This window comes from Bos grunniens, chromosome 4 (assembly GCF_055505025.1).
Source record: "Bos grunniens cultivar Pamir isolate PY7600 chromosome 4, Bosgru_T2T1.0, whole genome shotgun sequence".
Taxonomy (NCBI): domain Eukaryota; kingdom Metazoa; phylum Chordata; class Mammalia; order Artiodactyla; family Bovidae; genus Bos; species Bos grunniens.
The window spans coordinates 117359880-117370357 of NC_141168.1; the positions used below are offsets into that span (position 1 = coordinate 117359880).

The 10478-nt window shown below is 38.5% G+C and overlaps 1 pseudogene; it reads left to right on the forward strand.

The window, feature by feature from the left end:
* Positions 1–7505: 7505 nt before the first annotated feature.
* LOC147374730 (3-beta-hydroxysteroid-Delta(8),Delta(7)-isomerase pseudogene) lies at positions 7506–8584 on the forward strand (annotated as a pseudogene).
* Positions 8585–10478: the final 1894 nt, after the last annotated feature.

The window sequence follows — 10478 nt, forward strand, 5'->3', positions numbered from 1 at the left end:
GCCAAGCAAATGTGTTTTCTATATCTGAACAAAATCCGTTTTTCGTGAAGGCATAGTATGGTTGTCTCTGCTGAAAGGTATCTAGTCTTGCTTTTCTCTTCATAGGTAACCCTAGATTAAAGATGGCTTGGAAAATAATTTAATGTACTTGGTCAAGTGTTTTAAGTGTTAGGAAATATTATTAAATCTGAAATGGATTATGAAGTCCCTTGTCTTTATATTACTTGTCTGATAGCTAAAGCAACTAGAATAGTTGCACTGCTATTCCTCTTATAATTGGAAAATTTCAAACATCTGGGTGAGTAGTGTAAACATGTTTCAAAATCTCCTATCAACTTAAAGAGATACTCATCTCCTAGGAGAACAGTTAGCATCTGGATACAAATGCTACGTTGTGTATACTGTGAACATTCTCAAGTGGTTATGTGATCTACCCAAAATAAATATTTAAAGAAAAGAAAAAAAAGCATATATACTATATATATATATATTATTATTGGCCCATTAATTAATTAGCCATTTAATATTCAAGAGTTGTTTTGTTCTGTCTTGTCTGTTGGTTTAAAGAGGAGTATTATGATATTGAAGTTAGACCACACAATCTTTCAGGACCAGTTACTCTCCATCTCTGTTACTATTTTACTTCATGGTTGTCCCCAACTTTAACCAGATATATACTGTATCATTTCATTTTCCCTCATGAATAAGTAAGGGTCCTGACAGACACAGAGGGTATATTCAAAACAGGTGCTAGAAGTGAGTCAAGTAACATGCATTAAGTCAACATGAATCAAGTCACAAAGGTGTGGGCAGGATGTAGGAAAATGAGAAGACAATTGTACTCTGGACTATTAAATCTGGATCATTACCACTCCTAGATCTAGAGGAAGAAACAGAGGGCATAGTTATTGGAACACAGCAAGAGAAGGGTAGAGAGGATTAAAGTGGAGAAAGAGAATAGATATTAGAATTACTGCAATTCACTCCCTTTCTTTTGACAAACCTAAGAGAAGGAAGAAATCAAAAAAGTAACCCATATAGGTCTGCTTCCCAAAGCATGGGGAGGAAAGATAACCATCCTTAATTGTATCTTGTGTGTGGACTTGACTCATCATATCTCAGCTTTTCATAATGGTTCAACTTTTCATCTCTGGTTCAACTATTAGTTGGAAAAATATTTCCATAGTTCACATACTTGGAAATGGTAGCACAGTTATATTTTTATGATAGGGAATAGCTTCTAACAATTGCCTTGGTATTGTATAACAAGCTACACTTTGTGTTCGTTGAGTATCCATATAAAACTTGGCTACCTGGCAAGTAGTTTATGGTCTTTACTTTCTGTAGAAATAACTGTGGGTGAGGACAGTAACTTGAAATCTGTTGTTCAGAAACCAACATATCCTGTCTTCTATTTATTTAGAAAACAAAATTTGTTAATGATGAAAGGAGAGATACTAAAAGGAACCTACATGAAAGCGACAGATTTAAGGGAGAAAATAAAAAGTTACCTCGGAGAAAAGGTGTGACTTATTTCTTGCACTTTAGGAATAAAAGCTTTTAAAAAGTTTTAGAAAACAAAACAATCTTAACATTTCCATTTGTGATGTGTGTCAAAAAGTCAAGTGGGTTTCAAAAGTGATATTCTGAATTTCCAGCTTAAAAGATCCTTGTAACTTAGGAAATGAGTGATAGAGGAAAGCAACAATTTTAGCATGCTTTAAAAAAAAAAAAAACTAGTAAAAAAGAGAAACACAGAAAAATCAAAAAGCGCAGAAATTGTTTGCATTTGTGTAAATTCAATGTATAAGAATAAAGTGAAAAACTAGAATTGAGGATTTCAACAAGTGTTAAAGACCTCATAACAAAGCTTTGTGCCTATGTTCAGTACAAGGCACAGAGATAAATGAAGACAGAGGAAAACCACAGTCAGTAGAAACACAAATCTGTCCCTTAATCTGCTTGTGAATCCAAGGGGTTGAGGTCTTTCAAAATGAAGCCAAAACTTTGAGTCAGATAAATTACATTCCAAGAGATATTAATGACTTTCTATAGGTTATAACAGGATTATCAAAGAGCTAGAGACAATTTGCCATTGGAAAAAAATTATTGATTTTTCAAATTTGAAATAGAGAGGAGAGTATCCAGTTGTGTGCCATTGCAAAAATTTTTTTTCATAGAACCTATTATGAAGGAATCAATTTGATTTTCAGTTTTTACTAGGTGAGTAATGTTGTTATGAACTTCATTGACATGCTTCTTGCTATGAAAGCATTTCTGTTGGATATATAACTAAGGGTGAAATTCCTGGCACTTCAGGTATACTTATATTTAACTTTAGAATATAAGCTAATTTCCAATTAATGCTCCCATCAGCAGTGCATGAAGTTGCTTTGTATTATCACAGGCATGCAGTACTGCCACTCATTAATTTTTGGATATTCTAAAGGGTTAGTAGTGGCATTTCAATGCATTTTTTTAAATTTTAGTTTGTAATTCCCGTTTGTTAAAGAGATTGCATGTCTTTTTGTATGCTAAATGGCCTTTCAAATACTTTTTTTGTGAATCATCTGTTCAAATATCTTGCAAATATTTTCCTCCTGAACCACCTGACTTTTTTTTTCCCCCTAGAATTGCTGTTGTTCAGTCGCTAAGTCCTGTCTGACTCTGTGATCCCATGACCTGCAGTATGCCAGGCTTCCCTGTCCTTCACTATCTCCTGGAATTTGCTCAAGTCATATCTATTGAGTTGGTGATGCTACCCCACCATCTCTTCCTCTGTTGCCATTTTCTTATATTAGGAGTTAATTTTATATTCTGGTCGTAAGTCTACTGTTGGTTATATATGTTGCAAACACTTTTATCACTTAGAATTTTAATTTTTCATTCTCATTTTTTAGTAATTTTAAAAAATGAATAATTAATTTTAATAGACTGATTTATCTATCCTTTATTTTTCATGATTAGTACTTTGGGGACTTGAAAAGACTTTCTCTACTCCAAGGTTATAAAACCACTATATTTCCCAAAAGCTTTATTACTTTTCCTTTTAAAATCCTGAATGTACCTACAACTTAATGTTTGAATATGAAATGAGGGAAGGGTTTAAAAAAAATTCTTTTTTTTTGGCTATCTAATTGAACCCAAATTAACTATTTCTCTCTGCTGTGCAATGGTGTATTTTCATTTATCAAGTATCTACATGAATCTATTTCTGTGCTTTGTACCTCTTCAATTTCTCAATATAGCCACATTTACTCAGTAGTAAATACCAAACTTTGTAAGTCTTGATACTCAATACAAAGAAGCCAATCATTCAGTTCTATACAAAAGCTATAGGAAAAATATTACATAACTGTGTTATTTTAAAATAATTTTTTTCTGTATTTTGTGATAGTTGTGTTGTCAACTTTGAAAGGATAAGATAATTTATTTTGTTTTAATAAATATTTAATAGACATAAACATTTATTTTCTACATATTTCCTACATGCCAAAAATAAATTTTATTTTGTTCTCAAAATGTATTGTTGATTATTAAAGTATAATTGTAATTTTCTCTCAGAAATTTTAAAGTTTTACCTTTGTCTGACTACTCTTCTTTGAATTTCTGAGAAAGTAAGCCATACCTAACCATCTTCCTTCCCCTCTACATTCAGTTTCTTTCAGAATTTTGTCTTTTTCATCACCACAAAAGATTTTTAATTTGAGAAGGATTTTTCTGAATGTGAGTCATTATTATTAGTCAAGATAGATAGACTTTTTGAAACTTAAGAAAATATTCTTCTGTGATTTACTTCATTATCTACTTCTTTTTCCTTTGTTTTATGATTGTACAATTAATGGTCCTGGGACACCTCTCGTCTTATATCAACCTTCTCTCTCTCTCTTTTTTTTTTTTTGGTAAACTTATCTTTCAAATCTCAATTATCGGAGATTTCCTTGACTTTTATTGCTCCTGAAACAAATTTGGTTTGGGTCTGCTTTTCCATGCACAGAAAAGCCAATCTATTGACATTGGATTATGGGAAAGGAAAATACAATATTTATGGATGGGCCAAGCAAGGAGAAAGGGCAACTAATGCTCAGAATATCCCTCAATAGTTTCAGGGAAGGGGTATTAAAGGCAGTGTGAGGGAGGGAGCTGCAGGGTGTGGGATTATGCAAAATTCTCATTGGTTGACATCAGGGTGAAGTTTTAAGCATCATCAGCCTTCTGGTTTAAACCAGTCCAACGTCTAAGTTCTTCCAATCAGAAGTTTTCATCTGGTGAGGATCTGCTCCCTGTAAAAATAACATTAGAATGTGTGTCAGACCTTTATCTACATCTTTCAGAGCATTAGAAGCTTAGTGATTCTGCTACAGAGTGGATTTATAGTCTAAATTGTTACTGGTTTCCAGCTCAACAACTATTTTTTCATTTCTACATCTTCACATTTCCTATTGACTAGCTCATGAGTCAACCTTTTGAGACTCAGGGGAGGCCCAGGAGACTAAAGCAAAAGCCTTTTATCTCAAAGGACAGGGAGGAAGGATCTTGCATACAGTTTCATTATTATCAAAATACCTATTACTGGTTTGGCTTTTAAGTTAGACAGGACTGAACACACACACACACACACACACACACACACACACACACACACACACAATCAGTAAGTTTGTCCTTTGTTTCCCTCTGTATTTTATGTACATATTTAATCATCCCGGACACTGTTGTCTTCCCAGGTGGTGCAGTGGTAAAGAATCCATCTGCCAATGAGGGACACTCAAGAGACACAGATTCGCTCCCTGGGTCATCAAGATACCCTGAAGTAGGAGATGACAACCCACAACGGTATTCTTGTGTGGAAAATCCCGTGAACAGTGGAACCTGGTGGGCTACAGTACATGGGAGTGCAAAGTCAGATACTAATGAGTATGCACCACACGCATAAACATGTAGAGAACAGGATTCCCTGACTTCTACCCACTAGAGACCAGTAGGAAAAAAAAATGTACCTTGAAGTTGCCAAATATATTTGAGGGGAGCAGTGTGAGGTAGCAAGATCACCCTATTTGAGAGCCAGTGCCATAGGTAGCTTAGAAACTGGGTATTATTAGGATACTAATCAAAACATGCTTAAACTGTCATAGAAACTTTAGTTATCTTTGTTTCCTCTATGGTCTATAGGCCCATCTCTTGAGGGTCTTGTCTTCATACACTTAATGTTCCCTAACTGTTGATTCATATTTATTAATGAAGTACTACTCAGAACTCACTTTCATATCCGATATCTTGTTTCCCAGCAACAACACTGCTGCCCTTAGAGCAAAGGGGGAGGACTCTGGATTCATCCCTCTCGAGTGGAGGGTCCTGTCTTAGATGGTTTTTAGTCTTTCATATCTGATGGAAGGCTGGAACCACTTAGAGGTGAGTCTAGCTCTTAGCACATCACTCATAACTCCCAAGGTTGGCCACTCCCCTTCGATGTACAGATTCATCTGGAAGGAATCCAGACACTGGGAAGATCCAATACAGGAGATGGAAAACACAGTGTGATTGGCTCAACTGATTGATGGGTAAAGAGATAAGCCCTTCTAATTGCCCTTTCTTGGAGAAGACTCTTGAGAGCCCCTTGGACTGCAAGGAGATCCAACCAGTCCATTCTGAAGATCAGCCCTGGGATTTCTTTGGAAGGAATGATGCTAAAGCTGAAACTCCAGTACTTTGGCCACCTCATGCAAAGAGTTGACTCCTTGGAAAAGACTCTGATGCTGGGAGGGACTGGGGGCAAGAGGAGAAGGGGACGACAGAGGATGAGATGGCTGGATGGCATCACTGACTCGATGGACATGAGTCTGAGTGAACTCCGGGAGTTGGTGATGGACAGGGAGGCCTGGCGTGCTGCGACTCATGGGGTCGCAAAGAGTTGGGCACAACTGAGCGACTCAACTGAATTGAACTGAACTGATCTGTGTATCAGTTCTTCATTAGTTTGGAAACTCAGTTTGGGGTTTGGGTCTCAGTTTTCTTTTGCCTCTTTTCCCCCTTCACTCCAATTCTGTTCTATATTTGTGAAGATTTCCTCAAAGGTTCTGATGGTCTGCAAGGACCTTTGCTTATATGTTACATTTATTTACAGTTTTTATTCTTACATATACCTTTATAACCAACAGGTAAAGTCAATAGATTGTTTACAGCATGTTTATTTAAAACCAATAAGATAAATACAACTAACAACTTTGATTAAACCACTTGGTATGATATGAGGCCTCAGCCTGCTGCTCCATACACCATTTCCCCCTCTCTTGGATGACACAGATGGGAAAGCTGAGACCCCAGGTGGATCAAGCAAGGCTGCAGGGCTGTCATGGCCAGTATCTGGTAGAGGAGGCTTTGGAGATGTATGAATACTGTTCCAAAGTTATGCCCAAAGGCTCAGTGCCATATAGAGTTGGCTGCTGCTGTACTAGAAAAATCTGCATTGCTTAGTATTCAAGATAACCAGGGAGGCACTGCAATCTTGTTAGCCTGAATAACTACTTATCTTACCCAAATCCAGCTATTTCCAAAAAAAATGGAAGAAGTAAGGTTTATCTTTCATCACTCAGGTTTTGTTAGCATCCTTTCCCACTAAACAGCTTTAGATTGACAAGTCACAGATCAGAGCTTGCTCTATCCCTTGCACACTGTATTTAGAAGGTGATTTGCATACAGAATTTACATAAATCTACATAATTGCATTCCTTTGATGGTCCATAAATGGATTTCTGTAATCAGGAAACAGCTCTCAGGATCTCTTTGTTAATGGTACCATGTACACTTGTACCCTCTGTGAAATCACTTTTTAAAAGAAAAACATTATTTTGGTAATTTTAATTAATGAGCTAGAATGTAATCATCTTCATGCTGAGGTCAGAGTGTCCTAGGAAGACCAGGATCATGTGCTACTAGGAAAATTCTGCCTGTTTGCCCTCCCCCTTCTCTTTCCATTGGAAATATCCATTATCCACAAGAGGACGTAGGTCTGCTATGGAGTTCCATCTTAACTCTGGGGTAATTTGTCTTCTACCTGAGTGAAGACTGTCTCAGCATTGTCAAGCTAATCTTTCTGTCTACCCAGCAAGAGGGGTCCTGCCCTGAGAGCAGTGCCTTATGTGTTTCTGCTTATTATAAACATTCCCAAAATAAGTTCACCAAAGCACACACTTGTGTCCTTTACTGGGTCCAGCTCAGGAGACCCAGGTCTCTATGTGCTCTCTCTTTCAGCAGTGTCATAGCTTCAGGGAAAGGCTTTGCCAAAGTTCCATCCCTGCTTCTTTGAAATACAAGGTGACTTGTAGCTAGAAGATAGATGGACCACATCTTCTTTATCCATTCATCACTTGATGGACATTGACTATCATAAATAGTTCTGCAATGAACGCTGGGGTGTATATCTTTTTCAATTGTAGTTTTCCTTCAGATTTACTCAGCCATATAAAAGAATGAAATACCATTTGCAGCAACATGGATGGACCTACAGATGATCACACAGGGTGAAGTAAGCCAGATGAAAAGGATGGATATCATATGATAGTATTTATATGTGGAATTTTTAAAGTGATACAAATTAACTTATATACAAAACTGCAACAGACTCACAGACGTAGAAAACTTATGGTTACCAAAGGGGGAAAGAAAGAGAAGGATAAATTAGGTGGTTGAGGTTAACATATACCCACTACTGTACATAAAATTGATAAACAAGGCCCTACTGTATAGCACAGTGAGCTCTACTCAGCATCTTGTAATAATCTACAACAGAAGAGAATCTGAGTCACTTTGCCTCACACCTGAAACTAATATAACACTGTAAATCAACTGCACTTCAATAAAAAAAAAAATAGGTTTTCTTTCAGGTTGGTTGCAGGCCTACAAAGACATGACCACCAGTCCCGTGCACCCATTCTGGCCTCTGGGCCTGAGGCTGGACAACTCTGTGCCTAATGACTGCCCCACCTGGCAGATCCTGGCCTCTTCTCTGTCTCTGGAGTCTCAGTTGTGACCACGTGGCTGTTGTCAGAGTGTGCTGCAGTTGTCCCACTGGGGGCTTGGCAGAGACTGTCCCTGTGCTGGTTTGCAATATTTGGGTTCATTCACTTGGTGATTGAAGGCTGGTTCAGCCTCTGCCACGTGGACTTTCTCGGAGAACAAACCATCTTAACTCTGGAAAGAGTATGCCAAGGGAGGCAGTCAATACGTCCTGAATGATAACTTCATGATATGCATGGAGACCATCATGGCTTACCTTTAGGGGATCACTCAGCCTGTGGATAGTGATCGCTTTTCTCCACCAGCAACCCCTTCACTTTGTCCTACAGCTTGTGATCTCTGTGAGTCAGGTATATGGAGATGTGCTCTATTTCCTGATGGAGTACCGTGATGGATTCCAGCACAGGGAGCTGGGACACCCACTCGACTTCTGGTTTTACTTTGTCTTCCTGAACGCCCTGTGGCTGGTGCTGCCTGGACTCCTCATACTGGCTTCCATGAAGCGACTTGCTCATGCCCAGAGCATACTGGTGCCAAAGCCCCCAAAGCTAGGAGCAAGCAGAACTAAAGAGTGATGGACTAGGCTTAAACACAGGCTATTGAGGAACTCTCCACCTGCCAGAAGATTCCAATCCTTGCTCCCACAGGTTTGAAGGACAAATTGAATTGATCTGTCAAACTCAGGTTGATGGGTGGGCAGTGGGAAGAAAAGAGCTGTGTGGAGCCACTGTCAGCAGCCAATGGGACAAAGGTACAAGAGAACCTAGGAAGTCTGTGATGGGGACAATTATTTAAATCAGGAAATAAAGGTCTTGACCCTAAAAAAGAAAGAAAGAAATGCTAGTTGTCATATCGGAAGGCCCTGAGGCTGCTGATGAAGATCACAGACTCCAAAAGAAGGGAAGCCTATGGAATGGGAAGAACCTAGAGGAAGGGCTGGCTGGTGAGCTTGCTGAGGTTCCTCCCACAAGTCCACTGACCACTGACCACAGATCCCTGCAACATGCCAAAGGAGCTTCCTTACCCAGACCATGGAGGGTCCATTTTCTGCTGCCTTTCCTGGTCCAGTTTGGAGTTCTGGAGGTGACCAGTGATAGTATGGATTCACACTATTACTCAGGGCTGCAGAGGATCATGCAAGATAAAACCATTACATTTTCTCCCAATTCCCATTTATGTGTGAACTTAGAGGTCATGTGTGTGAACCATGAAACTGATTGCCCTCATTGACAACTAGATGGATGCAATAGTTTTACTTACAAAATTACTTCCAATGTTTGATTTTTTTCTTATAGTCATTTTTCTTTTCTTTTTAATTTTTTTTTTCCTCTCCACACAGCTCAAAGGATCTTGGTTCTCCCACCAGGGACTGAACCTTCTTAGTGAAAGCACAGAGTCCTAATCAGTAGATTGCCAGGGGATTTCCTAACCTTTGGTTGTTTTTAAAACCTAAATAAATTGAAGCATTATTTAAACATTTTAACTACAATTTATACATAGATAATATGCATTCACCTTTTATTTTTTAAGGCAAAATGTGAGGTGTCATTGACATACAATAACTGCACATATTCTCGTGTACAATCTGAACAGTTTCCATATATATATATATATATATATATATATATATTTATGAACATAGCACTATCATCAAGAACACCATATTGATCTGCTTTGAAAGGTTCCTTATGTGAAATATATTCCCCTCTCCCAGTGCCCCAGAAACCATGAGGTTTCCCAGTCTGGTCACTGGGAAAAGGCATCCTTCTTGGATTTTCATGAGTACCACATCTATTACCTCTCATCCTATTGGAGGATACTTGCCAGGACCCTAGGTAGTTTGCTCACGGAGCAGCTGCATAGGAGACGGTGATTTTCTGAATTGCTGGCAGTCTCTTTGTGAAACTCTTTTCTCCCCATCAGGGTAGCAGGAGAACTCAGCCTGGTTCTCTGGGCCCTGCTTGCCCACCCAACCCTCCCCTCTCTCATTGTTCCGGTGGTGAGCCAGACAGACACTGTTGGACTGCTTCAGTCAGTGTTCCCCTCCCAGGGATCACTGGCTGGCCTTGTCCAATATCCAGTGTCTTTAAAACTTGTGTTTTAAATGTATTTTTTCTTTTTGCTTCAGATAGGACAGTTCATCTAGCCCCTCTTATTTCATCTTAGCCAGAAACATCCTGCATTTTAATTTTACTAGATAATTTTATATATTTTATGATATCTATAACTTTAATAATGTGAAAATATTTCTAAAAGTATTATTTTCCCATTTCATTTTACCCTTATGAAGTTATATTCTGACTTTTCCCTTTAAATACAATTACACTTAGATTTTAAATTCTTGGGGCTTCCCTTGTAGCTCAGTTGGTAAAGAATCTTCTTGCAGTGCAGAAGACCTGGGTTCAATCCCTGGGTTGGGAAGATCCCCTGGAGAAGGAAATGGCAACCCACTCCAGCATCCT